At 35.6% G+C, this 11,443-nt stretch overlaps 1 long non-coding RNA gene across 1 annotated transcript; it reads right to left on the reverse strand.

Moving 5' to 3' along the window:
* Positions 1–3,289: 3,289 nt before the first annotated feature.
* LOC104227979 (uncharacterized) lies at positions 3,290–10,689 on the reverse strand. The gene is made up of 2 exons (XR_711223.2): positions 10,442–10,689; positions 3,290–3,823 (listed from the first exon to the last, which is right to left on the reverse strand). It is a non-coding gene; the product is annotated as an uncharacterized lncRNA (long non-coding RNA).
* Positions 10,690–11,443: the final 754 nt, after the last annotated feature.

Below are 11,443 nucleotides of genomic sequence, written 5' to 3' on the forward strand. Positions count from 1 at the left end.
CTATGTGCTGGTGAGTGTCTAGCCTAACCCCGGCGAAGTAGTGACGAGGCTAGGACCAGACTACCAAGTAAACCTGTGCAATTATATCATAAACAGCAGAAATAGAAGCAGATAATTGCAATTAAAATTGGGCAGGGGAAACATGCTTTGGGGGAATAACAGATAACAACAAACTAGCAAAAGAATATAAAAAAAACAAAATCCAATCACTAACACGGATAGGGAAAAATAATGCAGAGTTCACTTTCATTTCACATCTCATTGCAGGCGTGCAACCCAATCCATTTTATGTATCTCGTTGCAGGCGTGCAACCCGATCCCATTTCATATATCTCGTTGCAGGCGTGCAACCTGCTCCCATTTTACATATCTCGTTGCAGGCATACAACCCGCTCCCATTTCACATATCTCGTTGTAGGCGTGCAACCCGCTCCCATTTCACATATCTCGTTGCAGGCATGCAACCAGATCCCATTTTATGTATCTCGTTGCAGGCGTGCAACCCGATCCCATTTCATATATCTCGTTGCAGGCGTGCAACCCGCTCCCATTTCACATATCTTGTTGCAGGCGTGCAACCCTCTCCCATTTCTTTTATCAACACCAATCAAAAAAAGGGTCCAGGCAAGGGAACAATAATATCAAAACAAACATCCCGACAAGGAAACAATAATATGACAATAACATCCCGACAAGGGAACAATAATGATAATAATATCCCGACAAGGGAACAGTAATGATAATAACATCCCAGCAAGGGAACAATAATGATAATAACATGTGAAGCGCAATAAATCACAATGGAGTCATAATAACTACAATACAAGACTCACGGGCATGCTTGACACCAACGTATAAATACACATCACCATGCCTACACGTCGTACTCCACAATTAGCACATAGCAAATAAGACATGACTCCTAATCCCTCAAGCTAAGGTTAGATCAAACACTTACCTCGATGCCACGAACACAATTAAAGCTTCTACTATCGCTTTACATCTTGATTCCACCACCAATTCGCTCGTATCTAGCCACAAGTTACTTAATTAATTCAATAAACGCTAAATGAATCGACTCCAATGCATGAAAATGAGTTTTCCAAAGTTTTACCCAAAAAGTCAAAAATTGCCCCCGGCCCACATGGTCAAAACCCGAGGTTCAAACCAAAACCCGATTACCCATTCCCCCACGAACCCAAATATATAATTTATTTTGAAATCGGACCTCAAATCGAGGTCCAAATCCCCATTTTTTGAAAAACCTAGGTTCTACCCAAAACACCCAATTTCCTCCATGAAAATCATTGATTTTGAGTTGAAATCATGTGAAATGATGTTAATGATTGAAGAAAATGAGTTAAAATTGACTTACAATCTATTTGGAAGAAGAGTTGTTATTGAAAAATCGCCCTAGGGAGTTTACATTTTGAAAGGATGTGAAAATGGTTGATTTTCGGCTAAGTATAAAAGTTGCAGGTTGCAGGTATGGGTATTGCGAATAGGGTTTGAAATTGTGAAACCCGACCCCTGTTATGTCTGCATTTACGAAGGGGGTTCTCGCAATTGCGATTTGGGAAATGCGAACAAGGGATCGCATTTGCGATAGTAGGCCCAAAAGGGGTGCATCGCATTTGCAAAGGAAATCTCGCATTTGCGAGATGGAGCTGGCCTAGGCTATTTTCGCAATTGCGACAAGGCCCTTGCATTTGTGATATCGCATTTGCGAGCCAGGCTTCGCAAATGCGAAGCCTGCAGGCCTGAACAAACCAGCTATAAAACCTACAATTCATCAAGTCCAAAATCCACCCCGTGGCCTATCCAAAACTCACCCGCGCCCTCGGGGCTCCAAACTAAACTTGCACACCAACTTAAAAACATCATACAGATTCGCTCGTGCATTCAAATCACAAAAATAACATCAACAACTAGGAATTTAGCATCAAAATCATGAAATTTCCTTAAGAACTTCAAATTTCCAATTTTCTCAAAAATGATCCGATTCACGTCGTTTCAAGTCCCTTTCTTACCAAACTTTACAGACTTATCTTAAATCATATATAAGATCTGTACTGGGTGCCGACACCAAAATATAGGCCCGATACACTCAAGTTTTAATCACAATTTATTTCCAAATCTCATAAATAATTTCAGAAAATAATTTTTTTCTAAAAATTCATTTCTCGGGCTTGGGACCTCGGAATTCGATTTCGGGCATACGTCCAAGTCCCATATTTTCCTACGGACCCTCCGGGACTGTCAAATCATGGTTCCGGGTCCGTTTACCTAAAATATTGACCAAAATCAACTTAATTCATTTTACAGTCAAAATTCATCATTTTTTCATAAATTTTCACATAATGTCTACCCGGCTACGCCCCCGGACTGTGTACGCAAATCGAGGTGATGCTGAAAGAGGTTTCTAAGACCTTGGAACATATAATTTATTTCTAAAACAAGTGATGGCCTTTTGGGTCATCACAATAATCAATAGAATTTTAGGGAGAGATAGAGAGATTACCAAGATAGTAGAAAGATTTATGTGAGAAAAATAAAAAAAGAAAAAGAAGAGAAGGGTTATTTATAGTTTAGAATTAGGGCTAAAATATAATTCTATAAATATAAGGGTTAAAATTAAACTAAGAAGAGTAGGGATGATTAGGGGGTTGGGGGACCAATATTACCGTCACCTAACGGCCATTGTTATAACAAAAAAAAACAAATTGGATAAGAGCTTTTATTTTAAAAAAATGTATACTTTTTATATATCGGGCCGAAACATGACTCTATCTGAGCTAAGATTTTTGAGGGGCCAAATGGGCTGGTCCAGTCGAGACTAAACAGTCGTTGCTCCTCGATACTTGACTCCCTAATATGGTTGTCCAATGGGACGAGATGGGACGAAACGACATTTAATCGAGGCGGTGGCAGGACGGAACGAAACGGGACAGCACAAACGGGACAAAACAGTCATCCCATCTCGTCCCGCTAATAAACGGGATGGGACGGGACGGGTTCGTGGGCCTTAAGTGTTTTTTTAAAAAAAACGTCTAGTGTTTTGAAAATTACTATGTTTTTAAAGTTTTGCAACGACTAGATTTTTGACTTATTTAATAAACTTAAATGTTAATATGTTAAAATGAAAATTAGAAAACAAATTAAAGAATTATAAAATATTAAAACAAAAGACTAGTAATGAAATATTCTACTAATTATAAATTTATAATACAGTTATAATTTATTTAATATAATTTCAAAGTATTAACTATTAAGTAACTAAAACAATTCATAAAAAAACTTCAACGCATAGAGCCTTTTATTTTATTAATAGAACTTTCAAATCTCAAATACAAATATAATTCTTTTGAGAGCACCTAATCTATGCAACAACCTTCTAGGAAGGGTTCTGTTTGAACTAGGCCTCTTAGTAGCCAAATACAAATTATCATACTAATATTTGTAATCTCCTATATAGCTTCTTTCTAACTTATCAATAATATCTCTCGGACATTCTGCTGGAATTGGCAATGTTGATTGATCTTTCATGAGCTCCATGCCGTCATTGCTCCCAGTGGTAAGTATCTCATTGTATTCTTCTTCTTCCCTAATACGGAAATCTCTAGACTGTCCTCCGCTAATGCATGTTTATGATCTCCAATTTGAAATATTTTTGCGCTAAAAGCACTCTCCGATGCTACTGATGATGCTTGAATAGCCAGGATATCTCGGGCCATAATTGAAATTGTTGGAATAGCCTTGCCACGCTCCCTCCACCATGACAAAAGTTGTTCCTTGCCTTCTTCGTCTTTAATATTTTCCAATCCTTGATTAAGATAAGAATTAAGTTCATCATCAATAGAAGAATCAAAACCTGTTATATCATCTATATCTTCCCATAAAACTTATGCTCTAGACATAGAAGTAGAAGGAGCAGTTTCACAACCAGTTATATCCATAGATTTATATTTATCAAACATTGATCTAGCATAAGAATATATGCTAGCTTGGCAGTCTTCGAGAGATGGTTGTTCATTTTCTTGAATTTCTAAATTCTCATAAATTTTACGAACAAGTCCCTTTGCACCTCTTAGTTTTAAAGATGGGTTAAGTAGAGTAGAAATTAAATAAACTTCGGGAATAGGGAAAATATACTTTTTATATTTTAAAATCATTTCATTAATGGTCGGTGCATAAGTTGTATTTGTTTTATACTTACCAAATACAACAGAAATTCTACAAATATACCATAATATTTGTTTAACAGTAGGATAGTATATACTAGAAAATTATTTTGTAGCATAATAAATTTTTTCTAAAAATTTAGTAAGCTCTTTGATCTCATCCCAATTAGAATCAAATTTGATCAACAGGGTGAACATTATGCATATTAAATACTTTTTGGATAGGCACCCAATAATCATAAGTAACTTTAAGCATTTCATAAGTAGAATTCCACCTAGTACAAACATCTTTTGGAACTTTTCTAAATGGAAGGTTAGCACTAGCACATTATTGAGAAAATTCACAAATTCTACTTTGTTTATGAGCACGAAAAATATAGCCACAAGCATGTTGTATTTTACTACAAGCATCAGAAAATAAATTAAGACCATCTTTTACAATCAAGTTAAAAATATGACATGTACATCTAACATGAAAAATTGTTAGATTAATTGGACAAAGTCTAGATTTTAAGCTATTTGTTGCAGTTGTGTTAGCAGAATCATTATCTAAGGTGATAGTTAAAACTTTATTAATGAGTCCATAAAAACAATTATTTGTAGAACAGTAGTTGCAATATATGATCCAGTGTGTTTTGAATCAACAAATTTATAACCAATAATATGTTTTTGCAAGTTCCAGGGATGGTCAACCCAATGCATGTAACAGTTAAATAATCATAACCATTAGGACTACGACCTATATCAGATGTGATAGATACTTTACAATCTAAGTGAAAAATACACAACGAATATACTGAAGATATTCGGTTTGAAATTTAAAAACATCATTTCTAACCGTGGTTTTAGGAAAACCTTGAAAAGCAGGGTTATAAGTTTCTTGTATATAATGCACAAAGGCAGGATGAGAAGGGAAAGTAAAAGGTAAGCCACAGACATCCACCATTTTTGCTAAGTTCTCACGATCTCTATCTTTGTTATATTTTCGTAAAACATGACCAAAAGCAGGGTCAAGTTGTTGTTGAATTTGATTAGAACCAGATCCACTAGGAGTGCCAGTACTGATGGTAGGATCTATAATTTTTCCGGCTTCTATGTTAGCTTGTATCCATAAAGATTTGTGATCCCTTCTTAAGTGTCTAGTTAAACCCTCCGTCCCACCACTTGTTGTGTGTGCAAATTGTTGCTTACATTTTTTACATATAGCACAATGATTGACTTTATCATGTTTAAAAAATTTCCATACAAGTAATATTTTGGGACGTTCAGCCTTAGGCTTACCCCTTACAGGGGGTACATAGGGTAAAGCTCCAGACTGAGATTGGCTCTGAGTTGGAGCTTGTGTTGCGGGACTAGTGGGTGTTTCATCTAATTCTTCTTACTCATTTTCTTCATCCTCATTTTCTTCATCCTCAAAAAAAAATTCACTGTCAAATTGTCTTTGTAAAGTTTCATGATGTAATTGTTCTCCGACATGAACATCATAAAATGTGGGGGGTTGGGAAAATGAAGTTTCATCAACATGAGTCATTTCATCAATATGTTTTCTAGTTCTAGGTCTAGGAGAAGGGTTAGGATTAGGATTACTACTACTTTCACATTTACTATTTTTTTACTACTTTTTTTAAAAATGCCAAATACATTTTTAGGTGCCATAATTTAAATACGAAATTAAATTAAAAAAGCGAACAAAAAAATTAAACACACTAATGAAATACGAAAATATAACACATAAAGTAAACACAAAAATTAAGAACTAAAATGATATGCAAAAATTATATATTAAAATTAGGAGATGGAACGAGTGCACCGTGATTAGATATTAAAACTTGAAGAAATTGCCCAAAATATTGTTCCAAATACTTGACGAATTAATTTGAAGCTTAAAAGTTTTTCCAAAAATATTTGCCCAAATACTTGAAAGTTATCACTTGATACTTGATAGTAACAAAATTGAGAGAATAATATAGATAGAATATTAGAATGTAAGAGATTTGAGAGAGAAGATTGATTTTTTGTGGGAAAAAATGAAGAAGAATGGGGGGTATTTATAGTTGAAAATAGGGCCAAAGTATAATTTAATAAACTTAAGGGTTATATTAAGAGTTTGGGGGGGAGGGGGGGCAGGGGCTGTTTGGACCGTTAGCAACGACTATTTTTGCAATTTAAGTCGTTGCCCAACGACTAGTTTTTTTTTAAAAAAAATCTGGCGGGATGCGAGATGGGACACGGGACGGGACGAAACGGGACGGGACAAACGGGACGAAATGGCCGTCCTGTTCAATTCCGTGTCTCGTTTAACAACTGCCCATCCCGTTAAACTTGAAGCGGAACCGTTGGACAGTCATACTCCCTACCCCTTATCCCATCCCCCTGCTGTTATCGCAAGAATGGATAGGACGGGCCAGGTCGGGATCGGGACAGGTTTGCCCACCAGCCAAAACTAACGCTGAAAAAAGAATTTCATAATAGAATTTTTACATCCTATAGCAAAGGTTAACACCTTATTTATATTAAATAAATACCATTTAAATAAATTATATTCTATAAATACCTTTTATGGTTTATAGCAAAATTTCTAATTTTGGTTATATCCTACACTTAAGCCACTAAACACGTTATTTTTTATTTTTCTCTCTCCCTTTTCAGATATTTCTCTCTCATAATTACCGTATTTCATCAAAATTTCTCAATACACGTTCTTTCTCTCTCTTATTTTGATACACTCTATTTTTTTTTCCATTCCCTATAAACTCGCCCAAAACCAGAGAAACTCTCACCCACACCGTTTCCTTCTTCCCCAATCTCGACATAAACCCTAATTTTCTCTAGATTGTTGTCATTTGTTTCTATAATTAGTGTGGTAAGTATTTAATTTTGTAAATTTTCGCTATTTTTGTTTATTCTCAACATCTCTACTCACCAAGTTTTCTCTAATTAACAGTATCCAAGCGTATTCTCACAATGTCTGATTCAACACCCCGCAAGTTGATTACTAGAGGTATACCTGATAAAATTCTTACTTTCGATGGGCCCTCTTTCTCCTTGCAAATTACTCAAGGGGAATTGGATGCAGGTTTAGCCAAAAATATGGCATTGGAGAAGAGAACAAAATCCCACCATGACAAGTTCAAAGAAACCCAAGTTGAGAAATCATTGAAGGAAACAAGACTTCCCATTGCGGAAAAGATGAAAAAACATATTTCCGAAGCTTCATCTGTCAAGGGGAAGGAGGTTGAAGCAAGTAAAAGCTCGGATACACTAGAAGAAAAGGTAATTTCTGAAGTATTTATCTGTATTGTTGATGTATTCATCTGTATTTACATGTATAAACCTGTTGACTTCTCTGTTTTTTTATGTATATATAGTTGTATTTATAAGGATTTTCAAAGTTCCCATCACTGTTTTATTCTAATTGCAATGTCTTTTTTTGTTATATGCGTATGTATAATATGTGTACATATATTTCTATCACTGATATCTTACTTCAGTTTATTTTTGCAGTTTGTATTTAGTTGTATTCATATGTATTCATATCATTTTACTATGAAATATGTATTGTATTCAGTTGTATTTATATGTATTTATTCTTGTTAAATGCAGGGAATTAAGCTGTTTGTGAAAAAACAGCCTATATTTTCATCGCATATTAGTGTATATACTAACACACGCATAGTCTCCGAGCTAAAAGAAAATCTTACTCCAGAGCAGTACCAACAACTGGGTAATACTTGTTTTGGATTTTTCCTTCAAATGAAGCATTGTGAAGTCCAACATCAACTCTTCAGATGCTTCATGTCTTTCCAGTTAGAAGAAAGTCCTGATAGTGTATTTGCAATACACGTCAATAGTACTTCATTATCTTTCTCAATAAGGGAGTTTGCGCTTGTGACTGGCCTAAAATGTTTTGGTAACCCTGCTGATTTTGAGTTCAATGAAAAGGTTCCTAACCGGATTATTGAGGCTTACTTTGGAGGTGCCAATTTTGTGAAGAAGAAATATTTGATGAAATGCTTTGCTGACAAGAACTGGGGTCACGACAACGATAGGGATGCCTTAAAGATAGTTATTTTGTATTTAATACACACCTTCATTTTTTCATCCGAGAAGAACAGCACGACCATCCCAAAGTTGCATTTTGACTTGGTCGAGAGTGGGCGCTATTCTGAATATCTATGGGGTATAAAAGCATTTGAAAGCCTGACAAAATCTATTAACAAGAAGATGGATGTTTAGAAGAAGTACTACAGGATAGCTGGGATGCCCCTAGCTATGCAAGTGTAGTTTTATGAGTGTTGTTCAAATGTTGTTCCCAAAATTGCACTCTGAGTTGATAACGTGGTCCCTAGAATACTCAATTGGAGATCCACCGGTAATCAGCCAATCTTTGCTTATCTGATGAATGACATTTTCAATGACAAGGGAAACATGGTAATTTACAATTTCTATCCTGGCAAGTTTACAATTTACTAATCATTAATATTGCATACAGTTACTGCTGCATACAACTTCATACAGTTGAATACAGTTGTTGCTGCATTCATTATTATTGCTGCATACAATTGCATATAATTTAGTAATAATTACTGCTGCCTTCATTTGAATACAATTACATTTTGATTCCAGATTTGCATACATCCATTGTAGTAAGAATTTGATTGTATTTCATTTTTCAGATTGTTTACAAGGATATCTAACCAACCGATATAGAGCTTGCCCTTATTCAGATTCCTCCAGTAGGCGTTGTTGTCGAGAACAGTCCTACTCCTACTCATTCAGACAAGTCGGTAGAGGATTCAGATGACTTTTCTAATATACCTTGTCACACCTCATTTTTACCTACACCCCCGGAAGGGAGTATATAGGGGAGTTTTTCTAATTAAGTGACAATCGAAACGAGATTATTTATTTATTAAAAATTCAGAGTCGCCACTTGGGATAATTTATGGTGTCCCAAGTTACCGGTTCAAATCCTGAATCGAGAAAAAGATTGACTCTGTATTACAGTCCGCGAACCAGAAATCCGGGTAAGGAATTCTGTTATCCCGGGAGAAGGTGTTAGGCATTCCCGAATTCCGTGGTTTTAGCATGGTCGCTCAACTATTATAATTGGCCTATTATCTGATTTTAAAACACCTTTAAGCCTATGTGCATTTTAACTTTAAACCGCTTTAATTATTTTAAAGGAAGTTTTCAACGTCATCTAAAACGTGTCTTTGGATCACGCCACATGAAATGCACCCGCGATCCGCGACATATTTTATTTAATGTTGTTAAGATTTGGATTTAGATCACATGAAATGCACACCCGATTTTAGGAAGGTAGTTTATAAATAGTGCGCCTAAAGCAACTACGCACTTTTATCTTTGCGAGGGCCTTGGAAAATTCAACTAAATGGCGTGCTTCGATTTCTAAGGATAAAAATGTTAAGTGAGGGCCCTGGGTTTTGAGGATTTATTTTACATGGCATGCCTCAAATTATTTCAAAGTATTTTAACTCAACTAAAGCAAACTACGGACATTCATAGATTATTTCTTTCTAAGTTGAGATTGTTGGAAGGAAATCAGACACCATATGTACATGACAATTGAAAAAATAAAAAATAAAAAAATAATTAATAGATATTGAAAATTAAACATCACATATACATGAAGCTTTAACTGCTCCTCCAAACATTTTATAAACACGAACACCGATTCTTAAACAATTGTTTCAATATAACCAAATCACCATTTCCAAAACTAATGGTTGTATCATTTTTAATGTGTCATAAAGCATCTTTGCACAACAAAGACTGCTAGCTTCCAATTTAGTCCAAAATTATGAGTGAGATTTGCATAAGACAAAAAAAAATGCGGAAATTTCATTTACAGTACCTAATTTCAAACTAAAAAAATTAAACTTAAAATAACCAAGCAAACCGCAACAGTATTCTTATCGAAATTGACGATCAATGCTACTGTACATACACTTTCACAAAAGAAAAGTTCAATCAACGAGGATAAATGAGCAACAAATATTCATCGGAATTTTGAACACCAACGCTTTGCTCAAAACGATTAATTTATTCATTGTGCGAAAAATTCCGTGTCTCTATGAATGCTACACAATGCAACACAACTCGATTCATTTAAAAATTACTCATCAAATAAAAAACAAAATTGGCATGATTAATCAGTGTGCAGAAAGAGAAAAATCGTCATGCTATATATTTGAAGGTCGATGATTCAGCGAGAGTGGAAAAAAGAAGTTGCTTACCTCTCGATTCTCTACAACAGGAACATCAACTTTTAAGCAAAATCAACTCAAACCCAGAAAGATCAACTTCAATTTTGAACTATTTTTGAGTACAAAATCGATTCCAGATCTTATTGTCTTCCTTCTTCTTTTCGATTTTTTATAGGTTTTTTGAGATTTGGATCTCCCCTTTTTGCTATCTACGTGTATGATTGTGAGATAAGAAGAGGAAGGAGGAGGGGTCTGTTATTTTCAGAGAATTGGGGGTGATAGCTCCGAGAATATTTTTTTTTTCTCTTTTGAGAAGATGAGAGTGTCGTTTTTTAGTGTAAGGGTGTTTTTTTTCGATTTTTTGTCTAGCTCCTCCTCAGATAATATGTGTTTAGGGTATAAAGAAGGGATGGGTTAATGGTCTAGTCTGTGTAGGTATAAGGTCATTGGGCCATTGTATTTGTTCTTTGGGGTGACCCAGTACACCAAGACTAAGTCATTTTCTTTTCCCCATTTTTCTTTTCTTTTATTTTTTCCTTTTCTTTACTTTAACTAATTAAAAACCTAAAAACCAGAATCGATTCCGGAGTGGAGACCCTATGTTGGAGAGGCGACTAGGGAATGGAGACCCTATGTCCAAAATAAAACTCAACTAGGGAGTGGAGACCCTATGTTGGAAAAGGAGACTAGGGAGTGGAGACCCTATGTCTAAAATAAAACCAACTTGGGAGTGGAGACCCTATGTTGCAAAAGTGACTAGGGAGTGGAGACCCTATGTCTAAAATAAAACTCAACTAGGGAGTGAGACCCTATGTTGGAAAAGGCGACTAGGGAGTGGAGACCCAATGGTGGTAAAAGCGATTAGGGAGTGGAGACTCTACGTCTAAAATAAAACTCAACTAGGGAGTGGAGACCCTATGTCTAAATGAAACAAACTAGGGAGTGAAGACCCTATGTTGAAAAAGGCGACTAGGGAGTGGAGACCCTATGTCTATAATGAAACTCAACTAGGGAGTGGAGACCCAATGTTGG

Source organism: Nicotiana sylvestris, chromosome 12, assembly GCF_000393655.2.
Source record: "Nicotiana sylvestris chromosome 12, ASM39365v2, whole genome shotgun sequence".
NCBI lineage: Eukaryota > Viridiplantae > Streptophyta > Magnoliopsida > Solanales > Solanaceae > Nicotiana > Nicotiana sylvestris.